The sequence below is a fragment of the Balaenoptera acutorostrata genome, chromosome 6 (genome assembly GCF_949987535.1).
Source record: "Balaenoptera acutorostrata chromosome 6, mBalAcu1.1, whole genome shotgun sequence".
Lineage (NCBI taxonomy): Eukaryota > Metazoa > Chordata > Mammalia > Artiodactyla > Balaenopteridae > Balaenoptera > Balaenoptera acutorostrata.
The window spans coordinates 2970769-2986296 of NC_080069.1; the positions used below are offsets into that span (position 1 = coordinate 2970769).

General features: G+C 46.4%; 1 non-coding gene across 1 annotated transcript; it reads right to left on the minus strand.

Annotated features, from left to right (window-relative positions):
* Positions 1 to 13483: 13483 nt before the first annotated feature.
* LOC114239203 (U6 spliceosomal RNA) lies at positions 13484 to 13590 on the minus strand. The gene has a single exon (XR_003624390.1). It is a non-coding gene; the product is annotated as a U6 spliceosomal RNA (small nuclear RNA).
* Between the last annotated feature and the right edge of the window lie 1938 nt (positions 13591 to 15528).

Here is a 15528-nt window from a genome sequence, read left to right on the forward strand (position 1 = left end):
TGGATTAATAAAAGACAATGAAAATGGAATCAGAATTCCTCTGTATTCCTTAAGAGTGATTGATTCTAGGATTCAGCTAACTTTAAGCTCCTGATCCAAGATAAGATTTTAAAAGGAATATTTATTTCCAATCTTTTTCATGCTTTCAAGACAATAGACGTCACATCTGGCCTCTGGAATAAACACCTCTTTCTGCATTTGTTATGAGAGCTGCTGCAAATTAAAGACAAGACGGGATGCACTTGGAATTCCAGGTCCTGGGGTGAAACCAGACTCCTACTGAAGCAGTATGAGGCTCTGGATGTGGGAACCATTAACACTACCAATCAGGAATGAGCCCCTGACAAGGCACTGCCCATCCCTGGAGGGTAGCACCAGCACTGAGAAGGCCCAGAGCCCCTAGGGCATTCAGGTTCCTAGCCTGTCCTGGCAGAAAGGACTTCTTGTAGGGACTGTTGATCGTGAGGGACCTAATTAGGGAAACCCAGGTGATTGTGTTAAACCCAGAGGACAGGGAGAGGTGGGAAGGGTCCATTTTTGTCTAAGTTGCCAGATCAAAAGTCAGAGGCAGCTTCAGACAGAGCTGGTCCCAGGTGGTTGCTACACTGATGGACTGCAGATGAGCTGTCGAATTCATCTTTTATTAAATGTAATATCCTTGATGCAATCCACTTCAGTTTTTTGTTGTTGTTCTGTGTGTGTGTGCTTTGTTTTTTTTTGGCTGCGCTGGGTCTTCCTTGCTGAGTGTGGGCTTTCTCTCGTTGTGGTGAGCGGGGGCTACTCTTCGTTGTGGTGCACAGGCTTCTCATAGCGATGGCTTCTCTTGTTGTGGAGCACGGGCTCTAGGCACACGGACTCAGTAGTGGCGGCGCACGGGCTTAGTTGCCCCGCGGCATGTGGGATCTTCCCGGAACAGGGCTCGAACCTGTGTCCCCTGCATTGGCAGGCGGATTCTTAACCGCTGGACCACCAGGGACGTCCTTGAGTTAATCTTTGATACTGTATGCTGACCCTATCTGTGACCACTGGACCCTGGCAGACTACCAACTAACCAGTGACTAAACTCTGCCTGTTCTGTCCAGCTATGCTTAATCCAGATCAGTAGCCCTGGGACCATTTATCCTGTAGTTAGCACTAGGAGGATGGTCCAAACGCCTCTTAAAAAGGCTTCACAGACGCCTGAGCCTTCACATTTACACTGGATCACAGGTCCAGCTGAGGCACCACTCCACTTTTTTCTACTACACTTTCGGGAAATCCAGCTCCGAGCACAAAGTGGTACGTCGTGGGCTCTCAATCAATGTTAACTGACTGGCTGATCTCCATTAGCAAACAGCCATCACCACCATTAAACAGTTACCCTCCCTTCCACCCGTTTAGTCGTTCACTCATTCGAAACATTTATTAAGTGCCAGTTACGGACCAGAACTGTGTTAGGCACTGGAAAAGCCAAGACGATGCAGGTGGTGTGTTCCAGGAGCTCACAGGCGACTGAAGAGCCCTGGAGACGTGGAGAATCCTGTATCCACGTAAACAGGTAAAGGCATCACGTTGTCTTTATCACACTCCAGTCTTCCAGATGTCTTGCTCCAGATCAGCCTCCTTCAAAGAACTGCTCTAATCATTTGTATTCTTAGAAGATCACAGAGTTGATCAGACCTAAAATTCTGAGCAAGTAGTGTTATTACCAGGAAATGACAAATGACACAGCAGCAAAGGGCAGTACTGATGAGTACTTGATTAGGGGACCAAGCTCAGTTGAAACAAGGACTTCACCTGGTGATGTTACCGGGGCGGGGTGGGGGGGGGGGGAAGTGGGCATCAAAAGCAGTAGCCAAGACCAAGAATGAGGAAAACAGCCAAGGAAACAGGAGATGGGAGCTTGGGGAGCAGTTACTGCAAGGATGCAACCGAATTCTGCTGAGTAATGTCTGTCTTGGATGAGGTCATTCTCCTTACCCTCCAATTTTATTTTTTAATTTCTGAATATAAAGTTGTAATATACATTAATTTTAGAAAGTCTGAGTAGTATGGAAAAATACAGAAATTATCATATCCCACCACCTAGAAGCAGCCTCAGCTAACATTTAGTATAGTCAGTATTTTCCTACTTGTTTCTTTTTTTAAATAATTGAGATAATACTGCTCTTAAAATTTTATCACTTGCTCTAAAAAAATAAAGCTTCACAAAAAACATTAATACTTCATAAATATTTCAATGGCTACATAAATATGCCATTGGACAAATGTTTAATAAGATAATGAACTTTTCTCTTAGTAGTAAGTTTTCACTATTTTTCCTAACTTTTTGTTGCTATGCATAACTCTATGTGCAACATCTTACATTTTGGAATATTACCTCAGTGTGGATCCTCAGAAGGATCGCTAGATCCCAAGACATGAAAAACTTAGAGTCATAACACATACTGCAAATTGCTTTCTAAATAAAGCAGTTTGAAATTAGAGCAAAAAACGTTTTGTCATTTAGAAGTAGTATGTGAGAGTGCTCTTTTCAAAACAGCACTGGGCATTCTCGTTAAAAATAATCTTTGCGGGCTTCCCTGGTGGCGCAGTGGTTGAGAATCTGCCTGCCAATGCAGGGAACACGGGTTCGAGCCCTGGTCTGGGAAGATTCCACATGTCGCGGAGCGACTGGGCCCGTGAGCCACAATTGCTGAGCCTGCGCGTCTGGAGCCTGTGCTCCGCAACAAGAGAGGCCGCGATAGTGAGAGGCCCGCGCACCGCGATGAAGAGTGGCCCCCACTTGCCGCAACTAGAGAAAGCCCTCGCACAGAAACGAAGACCCAACACAGACATAAATAAATAAATAAAATAATAATCATCATCTTTGCTAATTGTTTTGTATTTCTTTTGAAGTTAAACAGCAAAGATGGTAGCTATTGACCAAAAGTTTGTGCTCACTTTTTTTAAAACATAAATTTATTTATTTTTGGCTGCGTCGGGTCTTCGTTGCTGCACTCGGGCTTTCTCTAGTTGCGGCGAGCGGGGGCTACTCTTGGTTGCGGTGCGCGGGCTTCTCACTGCAGTGGCTTCTCTTGTTGCAGAGCACGGGCTCTAGGCGCACAGGCTTCAGTAGCTGTGGCACACAGGCTCAGTAGTTGTGGCGCACGGGCTTAGTTGCTCCTCAGCATGTGGGACCTTCCCGGACCAGGGTTCGAACTCGCGTCCCCTGCGTTGGCAGGAGGATTCTTAACCACTGCGCCACCAGAGAAGCCCTCTCACCTTTCCTTAGCGTGAGTTTGTACTAGGAAGGAGGCGGTGGTCCAGCCAGGGACTATTTCCCAGTCCCCCCTGCATCCCGGTGTGTCCAGTGACGCAGGGTTGCTGATGGACTGTGGGCAGGAGAGATGCGTGTCATGTCCAGGCCAGGTTTTCTCAGGAAGCATGTGTGCCTTCTCCACTTACTCTTCCCCTGCTGGGTGGCTGAAGAGGGCCCTATGGCCCCAGGGGATGGCAGAGCCGCAAGGCAGAAGAACCTGGATGCCTCAGTCATCATGTGAGGAAAGCCACTGACAGCTAAGCACAGCTGAATTGACTGGACCGCTTCAAGAGCAAGAAATACATGTTTATTACATTAACTCACGGAAACGTTGGCAGTCACCTGTTACAGTAGCTAGCTTTATCCCCTCCAACATAGGTATCCACATAAAAGATGATCACACAGAGGGGACACCAAGTGCTCCTTTTCTTTCATTTTAACTGTAGAAGCCATATATACGTGTCACAGTGAACATGAAAAATGCATTACCTAAAAATTAGGATTGAAATTGATGTCTAACACAACCATACTTCCAACCATTCACCTATCCATCCAGGCAATCATTGAACAAATATTAGGGGTCACTCATGTGTAAGACACTGAGAACTGGTTTCTGTGATCTCCTGCACATCCAGATGACCCCCAAATGACCTAGGCACTGGGTACCATCCCACTGAGAGCCGGTGGCAGTCCACCCCACACAGACGTATCAGGAGCACTTCCGTTAGGAAGGAGGTGAGATTTCGAGGTCGTGCAGCTCACACACTTTTAGGGAGTGTGGGCAGCCAGTGCACCCAAGGACAGTTTTGGGGAAGAGGGTCCACAGGGTGGATTTAACCAGGAACGTATTGGTTATCAGGGTGGTCCGCGGAAGCTCTGAGACCAGAGAGAAGAGAAAGCATCCTTGGGAAGAGCCAAGATAGGGAGATATGAAAAGTCAGGTGGGAAGTGGTCTTTGCGTTGTGCCGCGGATGCGTGAGCAGACCCTCCGGTGCTTCTCGGCAGGCAGGACAGCGGGCCCTTTCTGTTCCTTGATGAGGAGTGGCATTCAATAGGTCAAGTTCAGAACAGTATTTTTTTCCCTGTTATTACTTTCTGGTTTTGAGCTGTATCTTGGATAAACTGACGCCCGCTGTCTTGGTTTGTTTTGCCTTTGCCCCCCCCCCCCCCGCAAGTTCATGTCCTTCTGGTATGTCATCAACTCAAAAGTCTCAGTCCAAAGTCTCCTCTAAACACCATCTAAAGCAGATGTGGGGGAGACTCCAATTCCTCTCCAGCCGTGAATCTCTGGTTCCAAAACACAGTGGTGAGGCAGGCATAGTACAGACAGAGGAAGGACAGAGTGCCCAGCACCTCCAAAATCCAACAGGGCAAAGGTGGATCACACCTCAAGGTTCAGGAATAACCTTGGGCTCGGTGTTCTGGCCTCTGGCCCACCTCGCGGAGGTTCTGCCTTCCAGACACACTGGGGCGGGGATTCTGGAGCCCCCCTTTGGAGGGCTCTAGAGGGCCTGCCCCGGGGGCTTTGCCGGGTGGGAGCCCAGGCATGCGGCTCTCTCTCACACCACAGCTGAGTCCACTGGCTTCCCTCTGCTGTCCCGCTGGGCGTGGCCCTAGCGGGGGCTCTCGACACAAGCCCCACTCCCCCCGCGGTTCTCTGCCTGGACCCGAGGCTCTTGGGGGCATCCTTTGAAGTCAGGGAGGAGGCAGCTACGTCCCCACAGCTTTGCTCCACCAGGGGGGCGATGGAGTGCAGGGTGTGGGGCAGAGGCCCTCCTTTGAAATTGGTTGTCCCCAGGCCCTTGCTCTCAGGGCCTGTGATGGGAGGGGCAGGCCTGATTCTCACAAGAATTGATTAACAATTCCATCTTTGTCATGTCTCTCTTCTTGCATTTTATTATAAGCAGCCAAGAGGCATCAGGCAATTTCTCTGACACTTTGAAACTTTCTCAGCCAAATATCCAGTTTCACCCCTCGAAAGCCGTACCTTCCACAAAACCCTCGGAGGTGAGCATAATTCCTCTAAGCTCGTTGCTACTTTGTAACAAGGTTGGCCTCTCCTCCATCACTCACTCAGCTGTTTGCCATTTCCATCTGTGATCTCATCAGGATGGGCTTCGTTGTCCATATTCCCACCAAGACTCTGTTCAGGATTCCTTAGGTATTCTCGAAAACACTGAGGCCTTCTCTAGAAGTCTATTCTTTTCTTTCTGGTCTCTGACCAGAATCGCCCTTCGTGGTCTGTTCGTGGCATCTGGGCTTCTTCCAGCAGGAACCTCAAAGCCCTTCCAGCCTCTCACCATTACCCCATCCAAAGCACCTTCCACATTTTTATGCATTTGTTACAGCGGCATCCTACTCTCGGTACCAACGTCTGCCTTAGTCTGTTAGGGCTGCTATAACAAAAGCCCACGAACTGGTGGCTTATACACAACAGACATTTATTCCTGTAGTTCTGGAGGCTGTGAGTCCGAGATCATGGCGCTGGTAGATTCCGTGTCTGCTGAGGACCTTCCTCCTAGCTGACGGCTGTCTTTTCACTGTACCTGTACCCGCATCGGCAGTAGGGACGAGGGAGCTCTGTGGGGTCGCTTTCATAAGGGCACTAATTCCCTCATAAGGGCTCTGCCCTCATGACCTCATCACCTCCCAAAGGCTCCACCTCCTCACACCATCACAATGGGCGTTAGATTTTTAACATATGAATTTGCGGGGGGACACAATCTTTCAACCTATAGCACCTGCCAGATAAATTATTTCAGGATAAATGGAAAATTCTTTTTCGTTTAACATTTGGGACACTTGAGTCATGGAAATAGGTGGTTTTCCTTTTTTTAGGCACAAATATTCTCCCACTGTTGACGTGGCACCGAATTCCGGGCTTTTCCCTTTGGTAAATCACCGCCATGAAATTGATGAGAATGGCTTCAGAGGCCACCCACAAAGTAAGGAGGTAAACTCCGTTCCTTCTGTCCTCAGGCTTTATTTCCTCTTCCCAGGGAAATGTGTATTGGTCACAGGGCTGTTTATTCCTAGGTCTCTTAGACTCAAAGCACCTTGTCATGGCTACAGCTGCAGAGAAGCTGCTTCTTCGCATGCTGTTCTGCTTACGCAGGGTATCGTTGCTTGATTAAATTAGCCACTGGAGGGCTCCATCCCAGTTTCCAGGAAAAAAATGTCTGCAATTGTACTTTCCTGGCACATAACTGCATCTCTGCAGTTTTTAGTGGGTCATACCTATTTAAACAGGTGAAATAAGGAGCCAGGGCATGGAGCTCGGCTGCATTCAGAATGTTCATTTGAGAAGTCCAAAGATTTTTCTGGAAGCCTAGAGTGTATTTCTGTGGGAAATAGCACGAAAATGAGACTTGAATTGATAAGCTCTGGTTTATTTATTTTATTTTTATCTCAGGCATCTTAAAATTCATAGCAACAGTTTATATTCAGGATATGCAGTTAATTTATAGGTGTCACATGAAAAAAACACTTATTCTTATGCACTATCCATTATTTTTCTTCCTGTCCAATGAAAAGACTTTTATTATAATCCAGTCTGATGGTCCAAATGCTCCACGCCTTCATTTCATGTATAACAGTGTTTCCTAGCATGTTCTACAAGATGACAATAGCTATTACAAGAAGAAAATTATCGGGACTTCCAGGAGGAACAAAATTGAGTGCAATTCTTTACTACAGAGGTTATCAGGACACCACTCTGCAACTCCTAGAGAGGCATTTCATACACATTTGCTGCTCTTCTTGGAGATGAAAAGCAAGGTTTCAAACGTTACTATATCAAAAAAACATGCCTGAAAAGAGAATCCAAAACCTGAGACCATACCTATTCTGAGAAATGGGGAAAACCACATGGAAAGTATAAATTATTGTATTGCCTGATGCTTTTGGAATTTCCTCCTGGACCTCATTGACAGGAACCCTTATAGGCATTACAACACAGGGCCAGACCCAGCAGTAACCGGGACACCCCCAGTTTTGAAGTTCTAGCTCACTCTCCTGTAGCTGTCAAGGGTTGCACTTACCATTTTATTTGTCTCTTTTTAATTTGGAGAAAAAAATTAGTAGCTAGGGAGTCTAGTAAATGCAAACTCTTGGTGACAAATGTGACTGTGTTTGTGGATTAAAGCACATGAGCCCAGACCAGGGGAGAGATGGTCACATAGGAGATGAAGGAGCAGCATGTGAACTGCTGATTCTGAAAGAAAAATCACTAGTCTCATCATTTCACAATGAAATAACTCTATAAATCACCAAACATAACAATAGGTAATACATACTTTTTAAAAAAATAAATAAAAAAGGCATTTTGTCACACTTCCTGAGAACTCATTGAAAATCATGACTGGCTTTGGGGAGATGAATTGATTTTTCTTAGTTTTGACGGATCCACCCTCTAGGTCATCCCGCTGTTGAATTCCCTAGTCTGAGTCTATTCTTTCCTGTATCGCTCATGTCTCCCCCGCCCCCAAATCCTACCCTCTAAACACAACAGAAGATTAAACCAAAGCAGCCTGCCCTACTGGACACTTCTGATTGGCATTTTTCTTTATCTGGGTTGAGGAAAAGGAGAGGAAGCAGCATGAGCTGCCCAGGTGCATGGACACAGGACTGTGCAGATAGAGACCCTCCTGTACAGGGCTGGCAGATCAAATCCTGCTGCCACAGGAAATAAAGAAGTAAACCCAGGCAGCAGCTCAGGAAAAACTTGTCATGTGGCCAGCACCAGGGGAGCTGGGAGCTTGCAAATGGGACACACATCTTCCAGACACGCTCTTTGGTTAGAGGGTTTTTTTTTTAATACAATTAAAAAAAAATTTATTTATACTTATTTTTGGTTGCATTGGGTCTTTGTTGCTGCGCGTGGGCTTTCTCTAGTTGCGGCGAGCGGGGGCTGCTCTTCGTTGCACTGTGCGGGCTTCTCATTGCGGTGGCTTCTCTTGTTGCAGAGCACGGGCTCTAGGCACACGGGCTTCAGTAGTTGTGGCTTGCAGGTTCAGTAGTTGTGGTGCATGGGCTTAGTTGCTCCGCGGCATGTGGGATCTTCCTGGACCAGGGCTCGAACCCGTGTTCCCTGCGTTGGCAGGCGGATTCTTAACCACTGCGCCCCCAGGGAAGCCCTAGAGTTCTTAAAGGCTGCTCTTCTTAGAGTGGAGATGGTGGAGTCCACCGCCCTAACCCGGAGACCATCTTCCACGCTCCTGCTGAGACGACTCCTTTGGTCAAGTATCAGATTAGCCACACCTGGGCCATCTTTCTCCTTCCCTCACTTCGTTCCTTTGTCTGTTATTCCACCTCCACCTCCCATTTTGGAAAGTTCTCTCCAGGGTTCAGAAATGGACAATGTTGGTTCGAATCCCTGATCCTTCACTTCCCAGCTATGAGAACTTAGACAAATTACTTGATATCACCAGGCTTTAATTTTCTCAGCAGTAACTACAGATAATAATAGTACCCCCTTCACAAGGCTGTTGAAGGGATTAAGGAGTAATATCCATGTAAAACACCATATTGAGCTTTTATTATTACACAGCATTCATGTCTCAAATTCACATCCCACTTCCTCATAAAGTCTTCTCCGATGAGCCATGTTGGAAAGGATAGTTTCCTTTGCTAATTTCTCACAGCACTTACTGTGCTCATGACCAGTAGGGCCATAGTCTACACAGCCTTGTGGTCTAGTTATTTGTGTACATGTTTTCTCATCAGAACTAGAGGCAAAGTTTCTGGATGGCAGGGAGTGTGTCTTATGCAGCATCTAGCACAGTGTTAATCCTGTAAATTTTTATTAAATCAATAAGTCAAATGGGTATTTTAATGAATTGGGCGAGTCAATCAAAGGTGTAGGTGGTCAGAAACCAGTAATGATCTTAATCCATTACTCACATATCTGGAGAATTTGGGCTGCGATTCAGCTCCAGAGGCACCTGAGTGAGTGGGTGCCCAGGTGTGGGAGTGAGAGGCCAAGGAGAGAGAAGCCCCAGGTCCACCTGGCCGTGTCAGGCCTTACCTGAGAGAGAAGACGTTAACTCTGAATGAAGATTGAAATTTTAACTTGTTGCACCAGACTGGATATAGTCGTCACTGAATCGAAACAAATTTTTAATGACTTAACATTGCTGGAGGCTTTTTGATATCTGAGGGTGACTGTAAGAGTTTTTGTCCAAATGCAAGAAGAAGAGCCTGCCCAGAGAGTGGATGTGAATGGTCAGGTGGGATTTCACAGCAGGAGGCCTGCTGCAAGGTACCAGGTTCACGAGCTGACTCAGTGTGGCCTTGGCCAGTGGAATAGCAGCGAGAGATAGAAGTGTCTGCAGGGCGGGGAATGAGAGGGATGACCTGCCCCTTACCCACGGTCTCACGGCTGCCACCTCCATCTCTCCAGCTGCCTTGACTGCTGCAGAGGATGTGGTGGTGTCCCAGACCCTGGGCTTTTACTTCTCTCTCCCCCAGGTGACAGCTTCCTGCCATCTCCCGTGAGCTCCCTCCCCAAGTCACTGCCCAGCTTTTGCTTCTTGGGCCTCACAGGTCAAGCCAGGAGCAAACCCTCCAACTGACCAGGCTCTCAGGGAAGTTCTGGTTCTTCCAAATCTCTATTAGATTGTTTTTATCCTAATGTTTCTATTGCAATTGCCAGTTGCCATGGTATTCTGTGCAAACAGAAGCTCTTTTATTCTGTGGGATGCTTTCATCATGCAGTATCTGCCACAGAATGAATTGCTATTAGAACCAGTTTGTTTATAGGTTACACCTCTAGTTGGCAAGCCCTTGAGATTTTATTATGCGTGTTAGCTGCACCTGATATCCATTTGAGACCCAGCGCTCACAAATTATTCCACGTGAAATTGTGAACTCTCAATTAGGTGCCGTTGATATTGGCTTGGGGAGGAAAAGGTACATTTTGAGGGCTGGCAGAGACAGGAACTAGGTAGACGGTTTTCCTTTAATGCCTGCGGATTTGGGTAATAATTACAGAACCCAGGTTTCGCTGTAGCATCATAGCAAACACTAGTTCAGCGGCCAAAGGTAGAAACTAAGTTGAGGATGGTTGTTTTGTCATCTCTTCAGCTTCCATTTCTTTTTTTTTTTAATAGTTTTTTTTAAAATTATTTATTTATTTATTTATTTATTATTTTATGGCTCTGTTGGGTCTTCGTTTCTGTGTGAGGGCTTTCTCTAGTTGTGGCAAGTGGGGGCCACTCTTCATCGCGGTGCGCGGGCCTCTCACCATCGCGGCCTCTCTTGTTGCAGAGCACAGGCTCCAGACGCGCAGGCTCAGTAATTGTGGCTCAAGGGCCTAGTTGCTCTGCGGCATGTGGGATCTTCCCAGACCAGGGCTCAAACCCGTGTCCCCTGCATTGGCAGGCAGATTCTCAACCACTGCGCCACCAGGGAAGCCCCTCTTTTTTTTTTAATTGTAGTTGATGTACAATATTATATTGAATATGTTACAAGTGTACAATATAGTGATTCACAACTTTTAAAGGTTATACTCCATTTATAGTTATTATAAAATATTGGCTATAGTCCCTGGACTGTACAATTATGTCCTTGTAGCTTATTTTATACCAAATAGTTAGCACCTCTTACTCCCGTACCCCTATGTTGCCCCTTCCTGCTTCTCTCTCCCCAGTGGTAACCACTAGTTTGTTCTCAATATCTGTGAGTACGTCTCTTTGTTATATTCACTAGTTTGTTGTATTTTTTTAGATTCCACATATAAATGATATACAATGTTTGTCTTTCTCTGTCTGACTTATTTCACTTAGCATAATGCCTTCCAAGTCCATCCATGTTGCTGCAAAAGGGCAAATTTTCATTCTTTTTCATGGCTGAGTAATATTCCATTGTATATATGTACCACATCTTCTTTATCCATTCATCTGTCAATGGACATTTAGGTTGCTTCCATGTCTTGGCTATTGTAAATTCTGCTGCTATGAACATTGGGGTGCATGTATGTTTTTGGATTAGTGTTTTTGTTTTTTTCAGATATATCCCCAGGAATTAATTGCTGGGTCATCGTTCTAGTTTTAGTTTTTTAAGAAACCTCCATACTGTTCTCCACAGTGGCTGCACCAACTTACATTCCCCCCCAACAGTGCAGGAGGGTTCCCTTTTCTTCATACCCTCGTTAACATTTGTTATTTGTCCAGCTTCCTTTTCTTTTTTTTTTTTTCGGCTGTACCACTTGGCTTGTGGGATCTTAGTTCCCAGAACAGGGATTGAACCCAGGCCCTCTGCAGTGAAAGTGCGGAGGCCTAACCACTGGACTGCCAGGGAAGTCCTGAGCTTCCTTCTCATCTCTGCCTTGTCATTGCCTCTCCAGTCCCCACTATCACCCACTACTTCACACTTTAGAGCCCTGAATTTGTAACTTCTGGGGGTAGTGTCCCCCTTTCCAGACTCTCCTGTCCTTCCGTGATAATTTATCACTGCTAAGAGAACAGCCAGAAATATGACATATAAATCAAGCTCAAGCTATTAGTGAGAGCTAATGGCTGAATGCACGGCACTGGGGCTTGAGAGACCTGTTGTTTTTTCTCTCTCTCTCTTTTCATAAAAATTTATTTATTTATTTATTTATTCATTTTTGGCTGAGTCAGGTCTTGGTTGCTACGCGTGGGTTTTCTCTAGCTGTGGCAAGTGGTGGCTTCTCTTGTTGTGGCTTGTGGGCTCTAGGTGTGCAGGCTCCAGTAGTTGTGGAGCACGGGCTCTAGGCGCTCGGGCTTTTCATTGCGGGCTTCTCTTGTTGTGGTACACGGGCTCAGTAGTTGTGGTTCGTGGGCTCTAGAATGCAGGCTCAGTAGCTGTGGTGCACGGGCTTAGTTGCTCCGCGGCATGTGGGATCTTCCCGGACCAGGGCTCGAACCTGTGTCCCCTGCATTGACAGGCGGATTCTTAACCACTGCACCACCAGGGAAGTCCCTCTCTTTTTTTAATTGCAGTATAGTTGATTTACAATGCTGTGCCTATCTCTGCTGTACAGCAAAGTGACTCAGTTATACACATATATACATTCTGTTTTTCATATTCTCCATTATGGTTTATCATAGGATATTGACTATAGTTCCCTGTTTCCATTATGGTTTATCATAGGATATTGACTATAGTTCCCTGTGTTCTACAGTAGGACCTTGTGGTTTATCCATTCTAAATGTAATAGTTTGCATCTCCTAGCCCCAAACTCCCAGTCCATCCCTCTCCCTCCCCCTCCCCCTCTCCCTCTTGGTAACCACAAGTCTGTTCTCTATGCCTGTGAGTCTGTTTCTGTTTTGTAGATAGATTCATTTGTGCCATATTTTACATTCCACAGATAAGTGATATCATGTGATATTTGTCTTTCTCGTTCTGACTTACTTCACTTAGTATGATAACCTCTAGTTTCATCCATGGTGTTGCAAATGGCATTATTTCACTCTTTTTTATGGCTGAGTAATATTCCATTGTATGTGTGTATATATCTGTATCTCTCTCTCTATATATTGCATCTTCTTTATCCACTCATCTGTTGATGGACACTTACATTGCTTCCGTGTCTTCACTATTGTAAATAGTGCAGCTATGAACATAGGGGTGATGTATCTTTTTGAGTTATAGTTTTCCCCTGGTATATGCTCAGGAGTGGGATTGCTGGCTCATATGGGAGTTCTATTTTCAGTTTTTTAAGGAACCTCCATACTGTTCTCCATAGTGGCTGCACCAACTTACATTCCCACCAACAGTGTAGGAGGGTTCCCTTTTCTCTAGACCCCCTCCAGCATTTATTGTTTGTAGACTTTAATGATGGCCATTCTGACTGGTGTGAAGTGGTACCTCATTGTAGTTTTGATTTGAATTTCTCTAATAATTAGTGTTGTTGAGCATCTTTTCATGTGCCTACTGGCCATCTGTATGTTTTCTTTGGAGAAATGTCTGTGAAGGTCTTCTGCCCATTTTTGGATAGGGCTGTTTGTTTTTCTGCTGTTGAGTTGTATGAACTGTTTGTATATTTTGGAGGTTAAGCCTTTGTTGGTCGCATCATTTGCAAATACTTTCTCCCATTCCGTAGGTTGTCTTTTCATTTTTTTCTTTTTTATGGTTTCCTTTGCTGTGCAAAAATCTTGTAAGTTTGATTAGGTCCCATTTGTTTATTTTTTGTTTTTATTTCTATTGTCTTGGGAGACTGACCTAAGAAAACATCGGAACAAAAATATGCCACGCTTCATAAATTTGTGCGTCATCTTTGCACAGGGGTCATGCTAATCTTCTCTGTATCATTTCCATTTTAGTATAAGTGCTGCTGAAGCGAGCATGGGAGACCTGCTTTTAAACTGTGATGGGAAAAATAAACTTTGCAAGATGCTAGTGGAGCAGGGGCCCCAGCTTGAGCCAACTCCCAGGAAATGTATTCTCATCGGGGATTTGTCTGGAGGAGAGTGGAGCCTCAGGGAAGGATGGAAGGATGAGGGAAGCCTGATGGATCAGAGCGCAGATTCTGCGGCCAGAGGACCTGCCTGGGGTCAGGTCCCCCAGCTCTACTGCCTAGTGGCTGGTGACAATCTTGGACAAGCCGCTCTATCTCCTTTTACAACTGGGGGCGTTGGCAGTTGCATGCCTCTCAGGGGGGTTTTAAGTTGATCTGTGTAGCCCACTTCGAGTAGTGCGTGGCATGGATCACGTGCTCTGTAAGTGCCAGCTGTTAACGTGGCTGTGTCTCTCCAGCCCTGCGTGCTGGACGCCTGTCGAGCTGGCAGAGAGAGGACTGCGTGACACCGGGGCACGGCAGCTCTCTGTTTATCCTCAGCCGAAAAAGTGTGACCCAGAGAGGGAAAAGGATCTGTCTGCCTGTTACCTGGAGCAACGCGACTTACTGTGGTGCAGTGAAGACCCCAGGCTGTAAAGGCCCCAGGGTTCCCTCCTTGGGAGATGGTGCAGATTCCACGAGGGCCCGGCCCCGATGCTGCCGGCGAGGGCCGCGGAGCGTGAACGGAGGGCTGCTCTGCACGCGGAGACACACCAGCACCTCAGAGATGCTTCAGGGGCTCTCCAGGGGGCCAAGGCGGCTTATAAGAGCAGGCTGGGAGCCGTTCACCCTGAGCTGTAACTCGTATGGCCCATCCAGATGAAAGGCTGGCAAGACCTTGGGAGACTCCAGTTACCCCAGTAAAAGAGATCTCATGAAATCGATCGACTCTTGGAGACTCTTCTTTTCTTGCTTTCTTAGCTTTCCCTCCTTCCTAAACTATGCAGTTTTCTCCTAAACATTTGCGTTTTAAACATAGTTTTGGTCGTGTCTTTGCGAACCGGAAACCAGGCTGGGAAGCTATTTACCCATTGCCTCTACTCACGGCTTGGGGGTTCTTTCCCGTGGAAGCTGCCTCAATCTCCCCACTGCCCTCCACACACAATATTACTCTTTAATGAAAGACAATTAATAAAACACACAGACACAAATACTGTTAACAAAGCCGAGATAATACCGGAGCAATAGCGATGTTCTGTGCTGGCTGATGATGTAACTGACTCTGACAGGTGTCACCTCAATGCTCTGTAGGTACGAAGGGACCTGGGTGTGCTCCTGCCCTGTGTTCTTACTGACAGAAGGAGCTGGCTCGGGCTTGAGGACTGACCTCGGGGGCCCCAGGCAGGGCAGGTCCTGCTCAGCGTCTCAGACTTCAGCCCCTGACCGCCCTCTAGATGACTGCTTCATACACTCGTGCTGTCTTTCCAGGTAGACGATCATTTCTTGGGGACAAGAGTCCTTTTACACTTCTTTGGCATTTCTTCAGTATTTAGCAAAGTCCACAACATAATAAAGCCTTACTAAATATAAACAGATCAGCGCCAGGGACAAGACATTTCCAATGTACAGTTCAAGAGGCATCCACGCTCTTCCTGTTTGTGTGCTATTTCCCCCGTAAGGAGAGACGCGTCCCATCCGCTCCGCTTCCCTTACCTCTCCACACCTTCCCTTGGAAGGTGGCTGGTGTGGACTTTTTACATATTAGGGAAGACATTGCTGCCGTGTCAGTAATACGGAAACAAGGAGTGAGGGTTCATAGGAAAGCTGACTGTAAGAAAAGAATTCTTTTCATTTGTAAACTCAGCTCTGTTGTGACTCGGCAGCGACGGTGAAGAGACCCAGGATGCGGCGGCAATCTAGTGGGTCTGAGTAACATCAGACATGCGCGTGGAAATGAACATGTGGTAGAACAGAACGCAGGAATGAAAAGCAGGTCTTTACAGATGGA